The sequence below is a fragment of the Erpetoichthys calabaricus genome, chromosome 1 (assembly GCF_900747795.2).
Source record: "Erpetoichthys calabaricus chromosome 1, fErpCal1.3, whole genome shotgun sequence".
NCBI classification, from domain to species: domain Eukaryota; kingdom Metazoa; phylum Chordata; class Cladistia; order Polypteriformes; family Polypteridae; genus Erpetoichthys; species Erpetoichthys calabaricus.
This window is the reverse complement of record NC_041394.2, coordinates 340,729,189-340,754,521: the sequence shown is the minus strand read 5'-3', so window position 1 is coordinate 340,754,521 and position 25,333 is coordinate 340,729,189. Positions and strand designations below refer to the sequence as shown.

General features: G+C 40.9%; 1 protein-coding gene across 1 annotated transcript in view; it reads right to left on the bottom strand.

The window, feature by feature from the left end:
• LOC127527664 (zinc finger protein 484-like) overlaps positions 1-15,791 on the bottom strand; it is a 28,090-nt gene extending 12,299 nt beyond the window's left edge. Inside the window, exon 1 of the mRNA XM_051927148.1 lies at positions 15,067-15,791. The gene's annotated coding sequence lies outside the window, so the exon portion shown is untranslated. The remainder of the gene's footprint in view (positions 1-15,066) is intronic.
• Between the last annotated feature and the right edge of the window lie 9,542 nt (positions 15,792-25,333).

The window sequence follows — 25,333 nt, the reverse complement described above, 5'->3', positions numbered from 1 at the left end:
TTCTGCCTGAGGTCTTTGTAGGGTCGCTCTTCGGATACGTGGGTGTTTTGAGTTCCAAATGAATGAGGTTATTATTGAATCTAACTGTTTAAAAAACGATTTATTGATATATATTGGAATGTTTTGAAATAAAAAGAGAAGTTTAGGAAGGATATTCATCTTAACAATGTTAATTCTTCTGGCTAGAGTGAGATGAATGCTTTCTGAAAGTCCACATAAACAATATCATAAGCTCCACTTTAATCATATCCATTTGTTGCTTCCTCATAGAATTCCATCATGTTAGTAAAACACGACCTCCCTCTTCTGAACCCACATACACAATTCAGTAAAACTCCTGTGCTTCCCAGGTGTTGCTCAATCTTATCCTTAATAATTCTTTCCATTTATTTTCCTGTGATACAAGTTAAGCTCACTGGCCTATAGTTGCTAGAATCTGCCCATACATAATGCAATAATATTTGCCATTATCCAGTCTTTTGGAATCTCTCCAGTGGGCAGTGACTTCCTAAAAATGTGTCATGGATTTATATCTGTACTTATATCGGAGGGTAAATATCTGGTCCCAGAGGTTTGTTTGATTTCAGCTTATTTAATCTGAGCAGCACTTCTCTCTCTACAATTTCCAAATCCCTCAGTACCTCCTTAGTAGTCCCTGTTACCGCTGCGAGGTTATCCACTTGCTCACTTGTGAAGACCTCAGAAAAATGCAAGTTTAGAGTGTCTGCTATTAAATTGTCTGTATCTTTTAATTCCCCTTTACTATTTCTGATGCACGGCGGCACGGTGGCACAGTGGTTAGCGCTGCTGCCTCGCAGTTGGGAGACCTGGGTTCGCTTCCCGGGTCCTCCGAGTGGAGTTTGCATGTTCTCCCCGTGTCTGCGTGGGTTTCCTCTGGGCGCTCTGGTTTCCTCCCACAGTCCAAAGACATGCAGGTTAGGTGGATTGGTGATTCTAAATTGTCCCGTGTGTGTGCTTGGTGTGTGGGTGTGTTTGTGTGTGTCCTGCGGTGGGTTGGCACCCTGCCCGGGATTGGTTCCTACCTTGCGCCCTGTGTTGGCTGGGATTGGCTCCAGCAGACCCCCGTGACCCTGTGTTCAGATTCAGCGGGTTGGAAAATGGATGGATATTCCTGATGCACTTGACCTCTTCATTGACTGTTCTTGTACTGCTAAAATACTGAAAGAATCTCTTAGGGTCGCCTTTGGCCTTATCTGCTATATTCCTCTCCAACTGTCTTTTAGCCTTCATGATATCCTTCTTAATGGTTGCCCTCATGTTCTCATACACTCTACGATTCACTTTGGAGTTATTACTCTTATATGCCTTATAAAGCTGTTTTTTTTTTTTCCTTTGCAGCTTCTTTTTTTTTTTTTTTTTAACTCTTTATTAACCCACTGCTGAGTTTTTAAATTTCCTATTGATTTCAATTTTAGGTATGTACCTGCCCTGCATTATACTGTATATAAAATATTTTTAATCCTGTTCCACTGCTCCTCAATTGTCTTGACACTTAACAGCTTATCCCAGTCTATCCTCCTTAGACTTTGCTGCATTTGCTCAAAATTTGTCCCACCAAAGTTAAACTTGACTTGTTTAGTCATTGTATCTGCATCCTTCCAAAACACTGAGAATTGTATTACATTATGGTCACTTGACCCTAGTTGTCCAATCACCTCTCCACCCTTAATTCTATCCTGATTATTACAAAATACTAAATCCAGACAGGCTTCACCCCATGCTGGTGCTTAACATGCTGTGTTAGAAAACAGTCACTGATTACTTCTAAAAATTCCACTCTTGTGCTCCTTCATTTACAAGGTTATTCCAGTTAATATTTGGATAGTTCAAGTCCCCCATGACAGTAATATCCCCCTGTTAACTTGCCTTTTTAATATTACTAAAAGGATCTATGTTGAAATTACTGTCTGCATTGGGTGGTCTATAACACCCCTAAAATAAGGTCCCTTTCCCTAATTCTTTTCAGGTGAAGCCACATGTCCTCACTAAGACGGGGCTCACCGTTCAACTGAAGATGACTTGCGTTTTACTCTTGAAACATTTTTGTTTCACTCAAATTATTATTTTTTATTTATAAGCATTACTTTGTGGATTTGTCTTCGCAAACCACATGGTTTTACGGTTTCCTTACCTTTGCAAGCCATTTTGATACTTCAACACATACAAGTTTATTTTTGAGGCTTTAACCCTTTCAGACCTGCATGGGCCAAAGCTGGCCAATGGAGCTGGAATTAAGCCCACTGAGTTGAGGCCGTTTTCAGGCAGGCAAGAGAGGCATGGCCTGGTTTGTCCTGGAAGCTTTTTCAAGGCCTCATACTTTGCGTTAAAATGGTTCAGACTCCAATTAATTACAACCATGACATTGTCTTTCTAACCAAGCACTTCACAAATCTGTATATATAGGTTGTGAAAATAAAATGGAACATTTTTGCAGCTTTCATTGACCCTCTTTATGGTAACCAAGATAACATGTAATGTTTCCTCTCCAACTGTCTGAAGCCACTGCATTGCTTCAGGTTTCATATTTTCTGCCTGTCTCTCGTTTCATCTCCAATCTGTTGGAGCTCCCATCAGTTTATTACAATGTACACACATGTTGTGATCTCAATGAGATCGAAAGAGGTGATGTCACAACCAAATGTGACTGAAAACAGACAGAAGTCTTATTTTAGGACACAGCAGAAGATGAGCCGACTTTAATGAATCAAATACCACGGTCTTAGTGAATGGAACTAGCGATAAAAGTCTTATTGGAAGCTTGTTTTAGATTCTTCTTATACGAAGGCATTTGACAAAATGCATGGCAAAGCAGAGACTAGGTTATGGGTAGGTAATAAAGTCTAAATACTGGAGAGAAGTCAAGAAACCGATCATCAAAAGCCAAATACAAGTTGAAAGAGAGCAAGTAAAAGAATGTGTTTGTGATATCTAGATTTTTTTCCCCATACACTGGGGCAAAAAAGTATTTAGTCAGCCACCAATTGTGCAGGTTCTCCCACTTAAAAAGATGAGAGAGGCCTGTAATTTTAATCATAGGTATACCTCAACTATGAGAGACAAAATGAGAAAAAAAATCCAGAAAATCACGTTGTCTGATTTTTGAAGAATTTATTTGCAAATTATGGTGGAAAATAAGTATTTGATCACCTACAGACAAGCAAGATTTCTGGCTCTCACAGACCTGTAACTTCTTCTGTAAGAGGCTCCTCTGTCCTCCACTCGTTACCTGTATTAATGGCACCTGTTTGAACTTGTTATCAATATAAAAGACACCTGTCCACAACCTCAAACAGTCCCACTCCAAACTCCACTATGGCCAAGACCAAAGAGCTGTCAAAGGACACCAGAAACAAAATTGTAGACCTGCACCAGGCTGGGAAGACTGAATCTGCAATAGGTTAGCAGCTTGGTGTGAAGAAATCAACTGTGGGAGCAGTTATTAGAAAATGGAAAACATACAAGACCACTGATAATCTCCCTCGATCTGGGGCTCCATGCAAGATCTCACCCCGTGGGGTCAAAATGATCACAAGAACGGTGAGCAAAAATCCCAGAACCACACGGGGGGGACCTAGTGAATGACCTGCAGAGAGCTGGGACCAAAGTAACAAAGGCTACCATCAGTAACACACTACGCCGCCAGGGACTCAAATCCTGCAGTGCCAGACGTGTCCCCCTGCTTAAGTCAGTACATGTGCAGGCCCGTCTGAAGTTTGCTAGAGAGCATTTGGATGATCCAGAAAAGGATTGTGAGAATGTCATATGGTCAGATGAGAAAAAAATAGAACTCTTTGGTAAAAACTCTACTCGTCGTGTTTGGAGGAGAAAGAATGCTGAGTTGCATCCAAAGAACACCATACTTACTGTAAAGCATGGGGGTGGAAACATCATGCTTTGGGGCTGTTTTTCTGCAAAGGGACCAGGACGACTGATCCGTGTAAAGGAAAGAATGAATGGGGCCATGTATCGTCAGATTTTGAGTGAAAACCTTCTTCCATCAGCAAGGGCATTGAAGATGAAACGTGGCTGGGTCTTTCAGCATAACAATGATCCCAAACACACCGCCCGGGTAACGAAGGAGTGGCTTCGTAAGAAGCATTTCAAGGTCCTGGAGTGGCCTAGCCAGTCTCCAGATCTCAACCCCATAGAAAATCTTTGAAGGGGTTGAAAGTCCGTGTTGCCCAGCGACAGCCCCAAAACATCACTGCTCTAGAGGAGATCTGCATGGAGGAATGGGCCAAAATACCAACGACAGTGTGTGAAAACCTTGTGAAGACATACAAAAAACGTTTGACCTCTGTCATTGCCAACAAAGGGTATATAACAAAGTATTGAGATGAACTTTTGTTATTGACCAAATGCTTTTTTTCCACCATAATTTGCAAATAAATTCTTCAAAAATCAGACAATGTGATTTTCTGGATTTTTATTTCTCATTTTGTCTCTCATACTTGAGGTATACCTATGATGAAAATTACAGGCCTCTCTCATCTTTTTAAGTGGGAGAAATTGCACAATTGGTGGCTGACTAAATACTTTTTTGCCCCACTGTATATAAACTCATAAGATTATTAGTTGTGTTTTCTCAATCCAGATGATGAAAGCGCTGAAAATGACATTGTTAGGATACTATGGCTAACTTATCTGTTCAATGTCTCACAAAAGGCAGACAAAGCACACTTGCAATAGCAGACTGGTTTGGTGAAAGGCGACCAGTAAGTGTCTTCCAACTCTGGAGCGATCACATGCTTCACCCTCCCAAATACTTAAGTGTGCTGGAGGGAAGACTCCATCTGATGGTTCAGCTAAAAAAAATACAGAAGGAACAATGTGGGTTTCGTCCTAGCTGTGCAACAGTAAACCAGCCCTTCTACCTGGCACAGTTGTTGGAGGGCTCATGCATCTTGTAGATATGGAAGCAGCATATGATTGTGTCCCTTAACATGTGTTGTGGGTGGAGTTGCAGGAATATTGGTTAACTGGGGCGCTCTTGTATGCTATTCGTTCCCAAAGAATACAGCGAGAGGTGTGCCCAAATACTTGACATTAATCAGAATTTGTTTACCGTGGGTGTCAGATTTCATCATGGCTGTGTCTTGTCACCATTCCTGTTCAAGGTTTTCACAAACAGGATATCAAGGAGCAGCTGAGGATGTAAGGATGTCCAATTGGGGAGGCTAGGGGTAGCACTATTGCTTTATGCAGATTCTGTTGTTTTCTTTGCCCAATCTGACAGTAACCTTCAGCATGTACGCGAGTGCTTTGCTACTGATTGTGAAGCTGCAAGGATCAGAATCAGCATTTCCAAGTCTAAGGTCCTGGTTGCACTTTCCGAATCAGGGGAAAAATAAAACTTTAAGCTTACCAGTTGATCTACATCTCTGTCCTCCCTCATGCTCACGGACTGTAGGTAATGACCAAAAGAATGAGATTGTGAATACAAGTGGCCAAAACATGGTTTATTCGCAGGGTGACTGAAATGACATTCCATAATAAGGTGAGTACTAGGGTGTTGTACCGTGTTAGCCATTATGAATGTAGAGAAAACCCAAGCAAAATGACCCCTTTTATTGGCTAACTAAAAAGATTACAATATGCAAGCTTTCGAGGCAACTCAGGCCCCTTCTTCAGGCAAGATGTAATCATACATTTAGGTACATACCTAAAATTACATCTTGCCTGAAGGGGCCTGAGTTGCCTCAAAAGCTTGCATATTGTAATCTTTTTAGTTAGCCAATAAAAGGGGTCATTTTGCTTGGCTTTTCTCTACATAATAAGGTGAGAAACTCAGTGACTCTGGGAAACCACAGAATAGAATCGCTGCTCTTCTGGGTCATTTTGTGCACGTTGTAAGAATGCTCCACCTGGGCTGCTTCTATCCCTAGAGTGCTCAATGGGCAGAAACCCTGCAGCAGACCCAGGACATGCTGAAGGTATTCTATCTCTTGGCTGGCTGGGGAACACCTGGCAATCCCTCAGAAAGAGCTGGAATCTGCTGCTGGGGACAGGTAAGTCTTGATTGACCTGCTTGGTCTGCCACAACCTCAACCCTCACCAGGAAAGGAAATTCAGAAGATTAGATGAGAAGATAGCGATGTAGGGACCACCAAAATTACATAATATATTGAGGTGTACATACATATTTCATAATTCTACAAATGGCACAACAGTAGTAAACAGGAAGGGAGCAGGAGGACTAAACAAAAAAAACTTTCGGCCGTAATGTTAGATTAGACAAGAACACTGATCTGGTGAATCACCAATCACCCGCTTTTATGCTGAGCCCCGACCTCAACACAGGTGTGTCAGTTCCCGCGAGATTACTAAACCCCTTCTCTGGCATCATCATCTAGTAAAATGTAGCAATACAAATGTAAATATTAAGTAAACCAGTAACGGCGGACTGCATGATACCGTGCAGTGAATACACTTGACTTATAGTTCTCCTACTCTTTCTCTGTACGTTTAGGATCTGTTTGATCAGAGGTTGATACGCTTGCTGATTTGTGAGCAGCTTGTTTTCTTCACCATAGCTGCCCGATTCGTCTCTTCTTTCATCGGGATCTTTTCATGTTAATACTGATTAAGTCAGTTTTTATGTTGGAATTACTTAGTATGTTTTTCTTAATTTTTCACTTAAGTGTTCAATCTGCCTCAAGAATGATTTAAGATATGAAGAACTAGAGGGAGTGACGGCGAAGGTGGGAGGGATAAGAAAGGCACCCATACGCATGCGCCGCAGCACTACCACCCGCTGCCGACAGTTGATTCTACAATGAAATAAATCTCATCTTTAACTTCCTTACAGCGAGGAGTGAGCACCAACTCCTCGCCATCAATCAGCATAGTATGACAATTTCAATGGTCATTTTCAACTATTAGCCAGTTTTCCTTTTAATATTCACACTCCGTTCTAGAAACCTCACACTTTCCAATGACCTTTGCAGTGGATTTCATTAGCCATAATAGGCTGTCAGATGTCCCATTAGCAAATTTTTTTTATTTTATTTAAACCCCCAAACATTAAGGAAAAGGCACTAAAAACACGCCACCAGTTAAATGGCTTGAAAATTTGAACCATGCAGGATTTGTCAAATAAATCAACTGCCTACTCCAGCCATTAAATTTAATCAGTATTTATTATTGGATTGGGCTTTACCATTCAAATACAGGATTGTACCACGTTTGACAAAGTTGAAAAAAAAAAAAAAAAAAAAAAAAAAACTTCTTTCAGCTGCCCCTGTTAGTGGTTGCCACAGCGGATCATCTTCTTCCATATCTTTCTGTCCTCTTCATCTTGTTCTGTTACATCCATCACCTGCATGTCCTCTCTCACCACATCCATAAACCTTCTCTTAGGCCTTCCTCTTTTCCTCTTCCCTGTCAGCTCAATCCTTAACATCCTTCTCCCAATATACTCAGTATCTCTACTCTGCACATGTCCAAACCAACGCAATCTCGCCTCTCTGACTTTGTCTTCAAACTGTCCAACTTGAGCTGACCCTCTAATGTCCTCATTTCTAATCCTGTACATCCTCTTCACACCCAATGCAAATCTTAGCATCTTTAACTCTGCTACCTCCAGCTCTGTCTCCTGCTTTCTGGTCAGTGCCACCGTCTCCATATGTAAGTAAATGTATGCGGTCTAAACTGGATCAAACAGGATTCATAATGTTAGACCGTGTTACTTTATAAATACACACATACAGATGATGTTGTCCAAACTTCATCGGTTAAAATACAGTAGAGACATAATTTTGTCTATTTTTCCAGCGCATCGCGCACAAAAGCAAGAGAATGATGGGAGCACCAGAACTCTGCTCACATCGCGTCGCTTCGTACCGCAAGCCGCAAACAGTAAGTCTGTGATAAGCGGAATACCGCTACGCTTTGCACTCACGGGACGGAAGAACAATCCCGACCGCTTTTATATAGTGTCTTGATAGATAAGTTGACTGTAGCAATTATTAATATTGTTAGAAAGAATGCATTAGATATTTACTGAAAGGTATGTTTTAAGGTTTTGGTTTAGTGAAAATTAGTTGCATATTATTTAGCTTTAATATATATAGGGTGCAACTTTTAATGCAATGCAATGCAATACTTGCATAATTAGATCTGGACCACCCTGTATCCATATTACTAACCGAGAATGCTAAACCAGATGATGGACGCAGGCACATCCGGCAATGGGCCGTAGCTGCAAAAAGACGTACTGCGCAGGCGCAAAAAGAGTCCGTGAGAGTCGGCTGAGGAGCCGAGAAAGGCGGACAAAAGAGGGCGAGAGAGGCGGATGAGGGGCCGCGAGAGGCGGACAAGACCACAGAAAAAAGGAGTGAGCACAGGAAAAATGGAGAAATGAGGCGCAAAGAGCACCGAAAAAAGGAAAAGGCACATAAAAAAAGTATTCAAACGCAAGCAAAGCACGAAACACATTGCACACGAAACTAGACCCAAAAAAAAAAAAAAAGAGGCTCGCGCACAACAGCAAGGCACCCCCCCCCCCCTACAGGCACCGGACGGGACACACACCAAGAGGGGGATTCAACAAGCCCATGGAACACAAAAAAAAGAACACAAAACCACCCCACAGACCCTACAAGCAACGGACGGGACACACACAAAGAGGGGGATTCAACAAGACACAGGAACACAAAAAGAAAGAAGACGCTCGCGTGACAACAATCCTCAACAATCCCCCCCCACCCACATCCATAAGAAGTGACACCCAAAGCCACATATTCTAAAGTGAACGTCAGCACCTTCACACTAGACAGCATAGGTGTCAGCATTGGTGGATCTCCTTACAATAAAGCACTATTAACCGTTCAACTGCAGAAAAGGAAACATATTAACAGTGACTGCGACCCTCCTTATTAGTTATCCATATTTCGCATGCTGAGAAAGAAACAAGTCATGAATACACGGTCACGGGTACAAAACGAAAAGGAAATGATAACAGGAACAAACACACGAACACGAAAGAAACAACAACATAGACGGCTATGCAGCATAGGTGGATCTCATTACAATAAGGCACTATTAACCGTTCAACCGCAGAAAAGTCTCCATATTAACAGTGAGTGCAATACTCCTTATTACTTATCCATATTTCTAAAAGAAAAAATGTCTCGACTCCAAAAACGCAAAGCTCAACTAAAGCTTCTAACTAACGATGTACCTAAAAGTAAAAACTTTATGAACTGCATTAGATCCTACAATAGTTCATTTGCTTTTGCATATACCGGAGTAAATATCAGGCCACCAAAAGGCAATGGCCCATACTGCGTTCGCATATGTGCACAGATACTGCATCGCATTGGAACAGTGCACCCTGAAACAAATCAACAACGCAAATATGCACAAATCTACATCCTAGATCCACATGACGCAATCTATCAATCAAAGTGCTGCATCGCAACAGGCACGGATTCAAAAGAAACACCTCCCGTCTCAGACATACGTTAATGGCAGCGAAGGCTACAACAGGCTTCTCACACAGCACAGGCACATCGATTACAGCTCCAAAACAACACGTCCCAAATACTACACATGCAACAACGCGCCTCTCAAACGGCACAAGGAAAACATACACCAGGAAAATTCATTCGGATTAATGAATGTCATTTGCAATCATTGTCATTCAGTTCACTTCCCTGAAGAAACAACTGGCAATACAAGTTATACATTTACACGTTGTTGTCAAAAGGGTCAAATTAGACTGCCTTCTTTACATTCATATACTGAATATCTACAGAAGCTTATAACTGACGATGTACCTGAAAGTGAAATCTTTATCAACTACATTAGATCCTACAAATCGGTATCCACTATGAACATTAACGGTGGCACTGCACGTGACATCCGTCTTGAAAAAATGTTGTTTATTGATGAATGTACAATGGCATGAAGTCACTTACTCAACACCATTCATAAACTTCTACAAACGTTTATGAATAATAATATTTGATTTGGAGGAAAGGTACTTTTATGAGGAGGAGATTTTACACAGTGCTTAGCTATTCTTCCAGATGCCATGCACTCAGCTATTGTTCAGTGCACCTTAAAATACGCAGACAATTGGCATTGCTTTCAAAAGATACAGTTAGTAAAAAAGATACGATGTCCAGAACCAGATCATAACAATTGCTTATTACAACTGAGAGATGGTACACTCACCAATACAGATGGACTTCAGCCACATATTATTACAATTCCTCAAGCCTTTATCTGCGACGACTTAGTTACAGAGACATTTGGAACAGCAATCTCATTAGACCAAATGCCCCTTTTAACACAACGCACTATATTATGTCCAAAAAATATTAATGTGGAAAACATAAATACCCAAGTCATTCCATTACTTCCTGGAGAGACACAACTCTTTCTAAGCTCTGACAAACTTGACTCTGATCACAACAATAACCATCTTAAATGACCTTACAAGTTCTGACCTGGAATTACCTTTTACACTTACACAGCGTGTACAAAGAAATTTTCAAATAAACCTTTACACTGTGCCACACACTTTAGTGTTTGCTTTCTATTTGCATCATCTACACCGTCACACTATTCTATATCTCATTCATACATCACGCTCTTTGTCATTCCCAACACCAGGGGTTGGCGAGCGAAGCGAGCAGGGGGCGGAGCCCCCTAGTTATGTCAGAAACAAGCACAGCTTCAAAATATGTAAGTAATAAAGTATGAACATATAGTTTTCGAAAGCTCGCTTCTTGAAACGATTGTGGTTAAGTAACTTTCCTGCTGATAGGTTCTGCTAGGCTGAAAAGAGAACTTGTGGTTAACTTCGCTCTACAGAAATAAGTCAGTTGTGCAAGAACTACTGAGCTAGCTTGTAGTTCTATACTTTAATATGGGGTGACAGTCACATACAGTTGAAGCCACAAGCTTCCATACATTTAGGGTGAATTCTTTAAAACTCACTTTATAACCCCCTCCACAGATTTTATACTAACAAAATAGTACTAGGGTGTTGTACAGTGTTAGCCATTATGGATATAGTGAGAAGTTAAGCAAAATGACACCCTTTATTGTCAAATCATGCTTCTCTGTTTGGCAGTCAGATGGGGGGAGTCTGGGTTTGGCAGATACCAGGAGAACTTTACCTGCCTGACTGCATTGTGAAGTTTGGTGGCGGGATAATGGGCTGTTTTCAGGGTTTAGGGTAGGCCTCTTCAGTCCAGTGAAGGGCAATCTTAATGCATCAGCATACCAAGACATTTGGGACAACACTATGCTTCCAGACTTTGTGGAAACAGTTTGGGGAAGGCCCCTTTCTATTCCAGCACGACTGTGCCACAGTGCATAAAGCAAGCTCCATAAAGACCTGGTTGGATGAGTTCAGTGTGGAAGAACATGACTGGCTCACACAGAACTCTGCCCTCAACCCCATTGAACACCTTTGGGATGAACTGGAGTGGGGATTGCGAGCCAGGCCTTCCCCTCCAACATTAGTGCCTGACCTCACAAATGCTCTACAGAATGAATGGGCACACATTTCCACAGAAATGCTCCAAAATATTGTGGAAAGCCTTCCAAGGCGAATGAAAACTGTTATAACTGCAAAGGGGGGGGGGGGGGGGGGGGGGGACTTTGAATGCACTGTCATTAAAGTCCCTGTTTGTTTAATGGTCAGGCGTCCCAATACTTTTCTTCATATAGTGTACATCATTTGTATGAAAATGTGCTATAGAAATAAATGTTGTTAAATTTTAATCCGGTTATTAGTACCGTTATTTGAACATGGGCGGTGCTGTGTTTTAGAGCACATGCTATCACACTATGGTGATGAACTTCTCTATGTGAAATGATCCATCAATAGCAAATGATCAGACCACAATAATATTAATATATTTAGAATGGTATGCTTGTAGAAATGCAGTATATAAATGAAAAAATCATTTCCATGTCTGCTATTGTTAATGACACAGATCAAGTAGTAACTTCAACGGTATTTCAAAAAATAAAGTAAGAATTCTCTGGGGAAAAAAAAAACCACTTTAAAAGCTTAGAAATGGACAGACGACATACAGTCAGCCTCAGGAAATATCAAAAATAAATAATTTACTGTATGTATATGGCCATCTTACCGCTCACAAGGGGAATCTCAAAAAATAAAAAAAGAAAACATTGTTGAAATTAAATAACCACTTCCCTAAACGAGCTGCAGTTTAAAGTAACAAATGACATCAGAGCACACTTGTTATTTAATTCTCGCATCTTTTTTTGGTTATACTGGAAGTCTTGAATTGTCACATTATCAGACAGTCAAATTGTATGGATTAAGGAGGCAGGTACAACTTGCATGCTGTACAATTTGACAACTGTAAAGAAAACTTTGTTCTTGCACTTGCAAAACTTTGTCTTGCGAGGACATTTTTGGCGAGTAATACTAAACTTTCATTCAAAATTTGTACTAACCCCTACTCTCTCTTCTGTTTCCTTTTCCGGTGTCCTATTGGTGGTGGCTTGTGCCACCACCATCTACCCAAAGCACCATGATGTTCCAACAATGATGGATGGATTAAAAGCCAGAAGTCTGTATAACCATCAGCATAAAGTGACTCCGTGAGAACCCTAACTACAAAGAGGACTATTTCATTTATGTTAGGTAGAATGCCCAAAGGGGACTGGGCGGTCTCGTGGCCTGGAACCCCTACAGATTTTATTTTTTTCTCCAGCCTTCTGGAGTTTTTTTTTGTTTTTTCTGTCCACCCTGGCCATCGGACCTTACTCCTTTTTATGTTAACTAAGGTTGTCTTATTTTAATTTCTTATTTGTCTTTTATTCTTCTTTTCTTCATTATGTAAAGCACTTTGAGCTACTTTTTGTATGAAAATGTGCTATATAAATAAATGTTGTTGTTGTTGTTGTTGAAATGTGTCAAAAACTAAAAGTTAATCGTTGAAAAACTAACTTAATAAAACCTAAATTTAGAAAATGGCCAAGTAGTACTAGGGTGTTGTACCATGTTAGCCATTATGAATGTAGAGAAAAGCCAAGCAAAATGACACCTTTTATTGGCTAACTAGAAAGATTACAATATGCAAGCTTTCAAGGCAACTCAGGCCCCTTCTTCAGGCAAGATGTAAATGGCCAAAAAACTAAACCTGAATAAAAACCACAAAATAAAATCAAAAACTAAATAAAAACTAAAAAATGTCTTAAAACTAAAAAAAAAACATAGCTAACCTCTCTTCTGATCCTCCACAGCTAAACTTATACTTCTGTTTCAGAAATTGTAGAGTTTGGGTGTGACTGTTGAAAGGGGCAGCTATACTCAACTACTCAACAAATCCAAATCCTACTGTGTGGTATCATCTACTGTTGAATTCTGCTCTGTACTTGTAACATTTCTATTGCACTATTATATTGTATGGAGGATTACTTGTGTTCTGTTCTGTGTGTTGTATTGTGTTGTGTTGTGTTGTATTGTCCCCCTTCTCTTTGACACCCTCTGCACGCCCAACCTACCTGCAAAGGGATCTCTCTTTGAACTGCCTTTCCCAAGGTTTTTTCCATTTTTTCCCCTACTAGCTTTTTTTTTGGGGAGTTTTTCCTTGTCTTCTTAGAGAGTCAAGGCTGGGGGGGCTGTCAAGAGGCAGGGCCTGTCAAAGCCCATTGCGGCACTTCTTGTGGGATTTTGGGCTATACAAAAATAAATTGTATTATATTGTATGGCACAAAATGTTGGATGTGGCCTTTCCACACGAGATGTGACTTTTGTACAATGACAGGGTTAAGGATCTCCTCACTCTCCCACACTCACAAAATGAATATCCCCTTGAACACAATAGCTCCTGAAAGAATGATGAATAAGGGTCTAAAGAAAACTGAGCCCATCTAATTAAAGACAACACCACCACCATGAAGCTGAACCCACAACCAGTTTATTTTTACATGATCCTCCTCATTGGAGTACAGGGTCCCAAAGCTTACACACATTTACAACTACTGCATAATGCATTACCAATAAATTAGTAAACTAAGGAGCCTTTATGCAGAAATGCATAGCACCATTCAAAGAAAACGTTTAAGTTACACCTGTAGGAAAGCAAAATTAACAGCAACAGTTAACAAGCAGACCACAGAAATGTCCCTCACATTGGTAACAGACGTACAGCCAGCTGGCAACGAAGAGAAAACTAAACACTCCATCTGACAGCAATCCTGCAGAAAAAACTATGAGGGGGATTAACAGGCCGAGTCGAACATCTGATGACCCCATACATTTTTTTTATTCTTTTTTAACTGCTGAGCAGATGTGAATAACGTATGCTCAGATTTAACATGGATTCCACCATTCAGCGCAGTCTGAGAGTGTCGAGATACTCCCATGAAGGTTATAGTGCCACAGAGCAACAACACGCGTCTCCCACGAAGCATCTAGCGCCATGAGGAAATACAGGATTGGTTCTCCCATCGTAAAGCACTGAGTGAGTGCCAAAAAGTGCTAAAACATGGTTGACGAGCAGTGGGGGGAAAAAAAGAGGCTATTTGGGGGTTCCTGAGAAGGGGAGATCCTACCCTAGCCATTCCAAAACATTCTCCAGTACTATAAATACATTCTGGAAACTCTAATAAGCAGCAGCTTGAATCCTTTCACTGTTGAATCACAGGGTCCCAGAGTTAGTGATGTTATTTTTTTTTTTTATAACAACAATTGAGCTCTTAAATTATACAAAATGATTCTTATTACCTGCGGTGGGTTGGCACCCTGCCCAGGATTGGTTCCCTGCCTTGTGCCCTGTGTTGGCTGGGATTGGCTCCAGCAGACCCCCCGTGACCCTGTGTTCGGATTCAACGGGTTGGAAAATGGATGGATGGATGGATGGATTCTTATTACACTAGCTAATTCAGTAATTTACTAAAAGAAAGAAAATCAACACAAACTGCCCACCCCCGCCTTTCAACATGAAGTATTAAACATCACCACATTTTCACGTTTCACATGAAGAGTATGAGGCTGTCTTTTCAGGCACATACTGCTGACCCTAAAAAGTATTTTTATCTTGAACTTACTCTCTCCAGACGGATGTGTAGGGGATGGCTGATCATCCTGCATCGTAACAGATGATATTTCCTCAGTCCTCTTTACGTCAGCCTGCAATGATACAGACTTCACCTCGGGGTCATCACACTTCAGACTTTTATGTTGGTTCATCTCAAAGCTGACAGTCGTCTCCTCTGCCTCTTATTTAATGCCTGCAGTTTCCACTTCACAGTTCTCACCCTTAAGGCAGAGACTCTCCTGGTTATGGTGGGAGGATCTCCCTTCACAGTCCTCTTTCTTGATATTTGCAGTCATTACCTCCACGGTATTTATGTCAGCCTCACAGCTCTCCTCTTTCACATCCATCTTGATGTTACAGTTAATGACAGTAGTTTCTTCCTTGTTGTTGAAAGAAAAGAATTTTATTCCATCAAAACTGCATCACAGAGCTCTAAAAATATTTCATTTTATTATAGCACACTACCAGCAAAGGCCGATGTCAAGTCAGACATCTAGAGAAGTCACACTAAAGCATATTGATAACTCATCACTCTTCATAACATGTTATCAAATGTAAAACAAACTTAGCAGTGAAGTGAAGGTCTAACAAGTGTCAGAGGAGCAACCTCATACAGAAAGTATGAGGTTTCTGACCTCTTTTAGAACCCGACCCCCCCCCCAAGTGGATGGAACGCCAAAGCACACCTGCCGCGTCTGTGAAGGACTGCTTATCCATTGCCGAGGGAACCACAGGTTTGCAGCAGTACAAAAACAACTATAAGCCAATCAAAACTGCACTAAACATGCCTGTCACCGATGGGTAATGCAAAGGACATTATAAAGGCAGGGAACAGTATATCTTGTCCACTGACCTGGCCACAACTCTGCCTGATTGCTGTGTCTGTGTATAGGAGAGCGGTAGATCCCGCTACAATAAATAACCGTGCTGTTCCTGTTTCAAGCTGAATAAAGTTGGTTTTGCTAAAAAACTGAGACTCAGCCTCATGTTTTGAGGTGCAAGACAGGGACTCGCATGTCACACTTTAAATCTGATGTCTGTCTATATGTCTGTCCACTTTTTACGAGGGAACCGATTAATGGATTTTGATCTTGTTTTTTTCTATAATTTGTTTGAACATTCTGGTTGATTTCACGACTTCTCTCATTGTGCTATGTATCATAGTTAACTTGCGGTACCAATTTATTTGCGCAAATCCGAGAGACATATAATGGGTCGAAGGGAGGGGGGTGGAGCCCTCCTCACTCACACGCCAGCCTTGGGGTCTTCAGGTTTTTTTCTAGAATTAGCTTGAAGCTCAAAGAAAGCGACTGTCACCAAAGTGAAACCACAGATGAAAGACAAACTCACTTAGCTGCTAATACACAAGCGAGGCGAGCACATCTGCAGAACAAAACCTCAGGAGGACAGAGAAACTCGCTTAGCCGCCGATTGACAAGTGGGGTGAGCACATCCGCAAAATAAAACCACCGACTCTGCATTACAATTTTTTTTTCTGATGATTTCAATAGTTTCTTGGAGCCCGGGCTTACACAGCTAGTACAGTGCATCCGGAAAGTATTCACAGCGCATCACTTTTTTCCACCTTTTGTTATGTTACAGCCTTATTCCAAAATGGATTAAATTCATTACTTTCCTCCGAATTTTACACACAACACCCCATAATGACAACGTGAAAAAAGTTTACTTGAGATTTTTGCAAATTTATTAAAAATAAAAAAACTGAGAAATCCCATGTACATAAGTATTCACAGCCTTTGCTCAATACTTTGTCGATGCACCTTTGGCAGCAATTATAGCCTCAAGTCTTTTTGACTATGAGGCCACAAGCTTGGCACACCTATCCTTGGCCAGTTTTGCCCATTCCTCTTTGCAACACCTCTCAAGCTCAATCAGGTTGGACGGGAAGCGTCGGTGCACAGCCATTTTAAGTTCTCTCCAGAGATGTTCAATCGGATTCAAGTCTGGGCTCTGGCTGGGCCATTCAAGGACATTCAGAGAGTTGTCCTGAAGCCACTCCTTTGATATCTTCGCTGTGTGCTTAGAGTCGTTGTCCTGCTGAAAGATGAACCGTCGCCCCAGTCTGAGGTCAAGAGCGCTCTGGAGCAGGTTTTCATCCAGGAGGTCTCTGTACATTGCTGCAGTCATCTTTCCCTTTATCCTGACTAGTCTCCCAGTCCCTGCCGCTGAAAAACATCACCACAGCTGATGCTGCCACCACCATGCTTCACTGTAGGGATGGTATTGGCCTGGTGATGAGCGGTGCCTGGTTTCCTCCAAACGTGACGCCTGGTATTCACACCAAAGACTTCAATCTTTGTCTCATCAGACCAGAGAATTTTCTTTCTCATGGTCTGAGAGTCCTTCAGGTGCCTTTTGGCAAACTCCAGGTGGGCTGCCATGTGCCTTTTACTAAGGAGTGGCTTTCATCTGGCCACTCTACCATACAGGCCTGATTGGTGGATTGGTGCAGAGATGGTTGTCCTTCTGGAAGGTTCTCCTCTCGCCACAGAGGACCTCTGGAGCTCTGACAAAGTGACCATCGGGTTCTTGGTCACCTCCCTGACTAAGGCCCTTCTCCCCCGATCGCTCAGTTTAGATGGCCGGCCAGCTCTAGGAAGAGTCCTGGTGGTTTCAAACTTCTTCTACTTACGGATAATGGAGGCCACTGTGCTCATTGGGACCTTCAAAGCAGCAGAAATTTTTCTGTAACCTTCCCCAGATTTATGCCTCGAGACAATCCTGTCTCGGAGGTCTACAGACAATTCCTTTGACTTCATGCTTGGTTTGTGCTCTGACATGAACTGTCAACTGTGGGACCTTATATAGACAGGTGTGTGCCTTTCCAAATCATGTCCAGTCAACTGAATTTACCACAGGCGGACTCCAATTAAGCTGCAGAAACATCTCAAGGATGATCAGGGGAAACAGGATGCACCTGAGCTCAATTTTGAGCTTCATGGCAAAGGCTGTGAATACTTATTTACATGTGCTCTCTCAATTTTTTTTATTTTTAATAAATTTGCAAAAACCTCAAGTAAACTTTTTTGACATTGTCATTATGGCGTGTTGTGTGTAGAACTCTGAGGAAAAAAATGAATTTAATCCATTTTGGAATAAGGCTGTAACATAACAAAATGTGGAGAAAGTGATGTGCTGTGAATACTTTCCGGATGCACTGTATGTGTGTGTGTGTGTATTTTGTGTATATTATATATACTTTGTCTGAGTCCCGATCTGATTGTATGGGTGGTTACCTACCAGGTAACACATGTGGTTGGTCTGCCAGCCGGCAAACATCCACCACGGGTGCCCTCTCAGTTGTGAGAAGCAGATCATAGAATGTTACAAAGTTTTACTATAATATAATGCAAAGAGTACGGGACTCAGACAATGGATGCTATGAATGTAATCCAGACTGTCAAATAAACGAACCACCCGCCGTGTCGCAGTGTAAAGAGGCTTTGCTTCTGATGCTGACGTCCAAGGTTCAATCCCCGAGAGGGGTGCAGATGAATGTGTATGCCTGATGAGCCCAAATTAGGGAAAAACATGTGTCCCGTACTCTTTGCATTATTTGACACACACACACACATATATATATATATATATATATATATATATATATATATATATATATATATATATATATATATAAATAAAACTTGCCATTTAGCAGACTGATTTTTTTGTAAATACTTTATATAATAAAAAAATTAAAAAAATTAAAAAAAACCACAGAAAAAGGGTAATAATGGGATAAAAAAAGTGCAACATAAGGAAAGGGAATAAAGTCCCCATTCCACCAAATCCACAATGAAGAGGGTGAAAAGGAAGGAAAAAACAATGAGATAAGGAACGCAACATGAAGGCTGACATGTAAACCACAAAGTTGGGAAAGGAAACGCCTCCGTCAAACCTGAGCAAGGTGAGTAATGAAATTTAATCCTCCCGCGATTAGCATTCCATAGGAGGGATGACAGATGTGACCAAACTTCGTTCTAAAAGCAAAGCGGCAGAAGTAAACGCAGTAATATATCCATCTTCATAATGGACAGACGGGAACAAAAGAGTAAGATTAGTCCATGAAACAAGACATTGTTTAACCTCTCCCAGAACAGGGCGAACATTTGAAGTAGATGTTATAGTGATGCCAAGATATTTAAAGGGTTTTTACAACAGGGGTAGAAAGGAGTCCATTTTACATCCAGAGAGTTCCTCATATGTATAAAACAATTTTAAGATAAACAGTAAATTATCTGAGACATTCCCAAAAAACAGAACAATAGAGGGAGACTTAGTGGGATGAATTACTAATGATTACACAGCTGTGAACCACACAACAGAGCAGCAGGGGGCTCAAGTGAATAAATGGACACAGGAGAGATTGGGGGAGCCCCGTCTCCCACTCCTGAAGACTGGAAAGGGGCAAGGTAAGTTTGAATTGGAAAAGAACTGATGAATTGGGAGTGGAGTAAGAAGACTTAATCATGTTAATAAAAAGGATCGGCAAAACCCATGACCTACAAAACTTTCCACAGGCAATGCCAGGTCAGCCTCTTGAAAGCCTTCTCAGCAGCTAATGAAAAGAGCACTGCAGGTGCCATTTTGGAATAATAATCATATTCACCAAGCGATGAAGATGACCTGCTTATATTTTGCCAGTAAAAAGTGTTCCACAATTAAAGACACAACTGTTTTTAAAAGATAAAGGCATATACAGTGATCCCCCGCCTGTCGTGGAAGTTATGCTCCAGACCCATCAGCGATAAGTGAAAATCTGCGATATAGAAAGACCATATAAATAAACATTTTTTTTTTATAGTTTAAGCCTTAAAATACCCCTCCCACATGCTTTAAACACATATAAACTTAGTATGTGTTTACAAAGTGTGTTTTAATATAATATGTAGATGTCAGGCTAAGGATATGAGTAACATCTCTTTATTATAAAACAGTTTAATGTCATGCAAGACAAGGCAGTGAGACAGAAGGACAGCTGCTGTACACACTTTTAAATGATTGACGCGCACAACAAGCATCTTGGCAGAAGCAGCACAAAGTCCTTAGCGTGTATTCAGCTCCCCCCTTTCATAACACAAAGTGGCAGGAGCGTAGCATGCATCCGTGGAGCTTTGGGGGTGGAGGTTGGTTTGAGCAAAGAGAACAAAACCTGATCATCACGAACAGACACTTTGACTACACGCCCTACTTACAATTTAAAACAAGTTCATTGACATCTAACCTAGCAGTTGTTGGAATGCTTTTGGCGAGAAGCAGAACACGCAGCTTGCCAACAGCAGCTGCAGAAACCCAGCAGATGATCCGAGCACTTCTCCTTAGCATGCGTTCAGCCCTCACCCCCCACAGAACGCACAAAGCGACAAGCAGAACAGGCATCTTGGTAGAAGCAGCACAAAGCCAGTAGCTGATCTGTCCACTTCTGCTTAGCGTGCGTTCAGCTCCTACCCCCTCTTCACAAAGCAAGCGGCAGAGACGCAAACTGGCAAAAGGACGGCCGCTGTACAGGCTTTTAAGTGATTGACGCAAAGCGCGACAAGCACAACACACAACTGGCTAACAGCAGCAGCAAGACACCAGCTGAACCGATCTCATCTCTTTAACGTACGTTCAGACCCCCTCTTCACAACGCGAGCAGCGTTATAAGTGCAGCGAGAAAGAGATTTAACCACGCCCGGGGCAGGAAATAAAGGACAAATATTGTTTTTGTTTTTTTTTACAAAAGTTTTAAAGTAAAAATGAAAATAACGCATATGTAACAATTCCCATGAAAATAACAATCTCTTTAAATTGTTTATCCGGTAAACCAAACCTGGGGGTGGGCGAGCAAAGCAGGGCAGGGCAAGCAGGAGGCGGAGCCCCCTAGTGATAATAATAGTATTAATAAATCCGCGATGTAGCGGGGGTGCGATAGCTGAACTGCGATATAGCGGGGGATCACTGTAAATTTATATTTTAAGCGGCATTTTAGCTGCCAGCCTCAATTAATTTTTTTCAGAGTGCAAAAATATTTTATGGATAATTTTTGTATTGCCATAGACTCACGGTGATCAAGTAGTAAAACACTGAGTGCTTGCGAAAATATTGCATGCAGTATGAAAATATCACAGTACCCATTTTTTGTAAAAATTCCAATCCACCTAATTTAATTTAGTTTTTCTTTTACAGTTTATTAAAAAAATATTTACTAAACATTTTTCTATATTTCAGTAATTGTGTCTATAAATGAAAGAAAAATGTTATACATTTTTACCGTACTTAAATGTAGTGACTACTAAGCCAATATGCCAGTCTCTAGTTTAATCCAGTGAGAACAATGATAGAATTTGAATTGTTTACTGCATTACTTTTCCCTTAAAAAAAGATCTTAAATGAAGTTAACATATAAATTAATGCTGAACAATTAATTGAGTCATTTCTATGGTAAACTTATCACTTCTGCAAATAAAACGGCCGTGATAAATTTAAACTGCAATTAAATTAGGAAAGTAACTGAACTACAAACTAAACGGCTGAGAGTAGAGACTCTTTGATGCTACCAGTTATGCTCCACGTGCGTCATATGCATAAGAGACACAAAAGCAGCTCAGTGTCCGTCAACTTGTTTATTGGCAAAAGCAGCAACAGCATGGATATAGCCGATTTGGTCTCCAAATGAGCCAGTAAATCTGTCGTATGGCAGTACTTTGGTTTTATATGGGAAGACCTTTTACAAACTCAGGTATTTTGTAAATCAAGTCGAGGGGAGGTGGTTTCTTTGAGAGGAGACACAACAAGCCTGTTCCACCAATTGAAATACAGCAGCACAAAAAAAAGGGGGCAAGCAGCATGGCCAGACAGAGAATTTGAACCACATCTAAAGCAGCCACCGATTTCCAAAAGTTTTGAATGCACATCATCATACGGGCCTGGGTCCAAACGTCAAAAAAATAATGCAGGCCGTTATGAGCAGTGTTGCAAAGAGGTACTGAAAGACGTGGATTTTTTTCCACATGCATGACCAATTTTTGATCAAGCAGCACAACAGAGCCCAACATAAGCCTGACAATTCACCTCATTGACCGTGACTTTCAATTAAAGACTTGGGGCCTCATGTATAAACGGTGCGTACACAAAAAAATGCAGTGTACTCCAGTTTCCACGCTCACATCCAGATGTGTAAAAACAAAACTTGACGTAGTCCCACGCACATTTTCATGGCAGCCTCACACTATGCCTATGCACATTTCTACTTGGTTTTGTAAATGGGCAGCACCCAGCGTCAAAGTAGTGCTGCCGTTTCTGTGTTGGTTTCCCTTTCCATTTCATATTTGCACCCATGTTGTGGGCTTTATCAAATACACCAAAATTAACTGCATATTGTTTACAAATTTAAAGCAATTGATTGCAATCAATCTGTAACAATAATATGGTGCACGGAATAGCCAAACTATTCCAACTACCATGGCTGCTTTAGTGTTGTTAGAAGACATCGCAAGTGGAAGAATCAGAAGAAAGCACGTATTTATAGATCATACAGACTTCTTGTCCCCTGATGATGACTGGCGTGTGAGTCGATTTAGATTTCTAGGCGCTATCCTCTTGGAGCCGTGTGCTGTTAGAATACAAGGATGAATACTTGATATCATTTTTATGATTTAAATGCATTAAGGTTTTTTACAGATACATTGTCAACTTTTCCTAAATAACGCATACTGTTAATAATTGAACACGTAGGGCAGAAGGGTTCTATTCAATAAGGGCGCGCACAAAAAGACGACCTCAATTGGGCGCGGCGAATAAAGGCGCTTAAATAAAGGCGAGCTTCAAAAGGGGAACCTCAATTTGGCACGGCAAATAAAGGCAAACGCAACAAAGTTATTACAGAAAATTTACTAGATAAAGGCAATGATTGAACGTATAAAAAGGCGAAAGCAAGAATATTAAAACATTCGCTCAAATGAGGTCGCCCTTTTGAAGCTCGCCTTTATTTACGCATGCCTTTATTCGCCGCTTCTAATTGAGGTCGCCCTTTTGAAGCTCGCCTTTTTGTGCCGCCCTTATTGAAGGATACCGAGCAGAAGTGCTGCTGCCTTGTAGTAAGGGGGTCACGTCCAGGATGTATTCTGCCTGGAATTTGCAGGTTTTCCTGGTGGGTTTCATCTGCATGCTTCGAGTTCCTTACAAAATAAAGCAAGTTAGGAATTGTTCCTGCCTCATGTTGGATGCTTGCTGGAAGAGGTGCAACCCAGGGTGGATGGATGGATGGATGGAATAATCAAACAGGTATAATAAACACTTTTCAATGTTCCTTAAAAGTTTTGAAGAATCTGCATTTTAAGCTTACAGATGGTTGGACATTTATTACAGAGTTTATTGTGTGGCGATTGCTTGCTTGCAAAAAAAAAAAACAGAAGCACAGGAAGTGGGGGTTGGTATGTTTAACAGACACAGTATTGCTGCAAAATTCCCAGGACACCTTACCACAAAATCTCTTAAAAAGTGCTTTACCTCCAATGTAGAGAACCTTTATGGCAGTTGTGACAAGGCTCCAACAGGCTAGATGTATGAGCATCCCACTAGCTTAACTGAAATAATGTGTAAATGTTTGGTTCATTAGTTAGTGGTCAAGATCACAGACACAGACTTCAATGGATGTTCTTCTGAGTGGGCTTTCTTTATTGCAGCTGTGCTGTCTTTATCAAATGTACCAAACCTCAGTTCTTTTTCTTTCTCCACATAACCAATCACCACACAATAAGCGTATTTGTGATAGTAAAGCTAGCTATAAACCTAGAACATTAAATGTTCAAAAATTTTAAGAAACACAGAAAAATCTTTGTTATACAGTGGAACCTCGGGTCAGAAACGTCTCAGACTACGTACAAATCGGGTTACGACCAAAAAGTTCGCCAAACTTTTGCATCTGTTCACGACCACACACTCTGTTGACGAACAAGCAAGTTTCCCTTCCGGTTCGTACGTGCCGATGATTTCCGCACGTGTTCAGTCTCTCCTTGTGCAGCGAGCGAGAGAGACAGCGAGAGAGGGCTGGCCGCGTAAGGCCGAGAAGGCACTTAAAGAATGAATCAGGCTTGCTTTTAAAGAGACTGATTCAAGCATTGTTTTAACCTCGTTGTATTTAATGAAGACTTTTTTCTATTGGATTTTTAACCTCCACTTCACTTCTGTTTACAGCAAACGGTTCGTAGCGTGCATTGTTGCAATGTTACTTTTCTTGGCTGTTGATTAAATTACGGATTTTTCAAATGTTCCTGTTTTCCCTGTGCTTAAAACTCATTAAAAAAAAAGTGTTTACAGCAAGCGGTTCATAGCGCTATAGCGCGAACTCTTGCAATGTTACTTTTCTCTGTTCAAGGTTTTCTCAGTGTTTTTACATTTAGTTTACTATTACGCTGTGCATTCTATGGTATAATTAACTATTTTTTGTGCTTAAAAATCTTTAAGAAATATATTTACATGCAGTTCGTAAGGTCTGGAATGGATTAATTGTATTTACATACAATCCTATGGGGGAAATTACTTCAGGTCATGATCAAATGTTTTGGAACGAATTACGGTCATGACCTGAGGTTCCTCTACATGTTTAAAATTTATTTTTTTTCTTCTCTGTGACCCTAAAACGCTTCCTTACGACACTCAGACGGTGGGCTGCGACTCGCCTTCTCACATCAACTTTGATATCTGACCACTTTTTTTATTTTTTTTATTTTGGGCACTATGCGACTTTCTGAACTTGGAGAACCTTCACCACGCTATACCACTCCATCAGTTTCCTTTTGTTACTTACACCTCTGCTTAAGCCAACAATTACTACATTTTTTGTGTCTCCACTTCACTGAAAAGGACATCCATTTTGTATTTGTTGAAATTCTTTAAAAAAAATAAGTAAAATAAACACACACACACACACATACTTTTGCTATTTTCTTTTAACAAAACACTGAGGAAGGAGCAAAATTCTGGGGGGAGTCGGGGTGGGGCTGCAGGGTTAGATGCTCGGATGAGCACACCACCTCTCCATAGCCATCTGCTTGCTAACATTTGATCTCTTGAAAATAAGATGGATGAACTCAGAACCAGGATTTAGTCCCAGCAAGAAGTGAAACAACTGCTGCACCCTGATTTTCAGTGAAACAAGCTTATCAGACAATATCCCAGAATTAGCTGTACAGCTTCACACTCACTCCATTCATCACGGGGACTGCACAGCAGCATCTGGCAAAATCAAAGCTGAAGACATTGTATTTAAATTA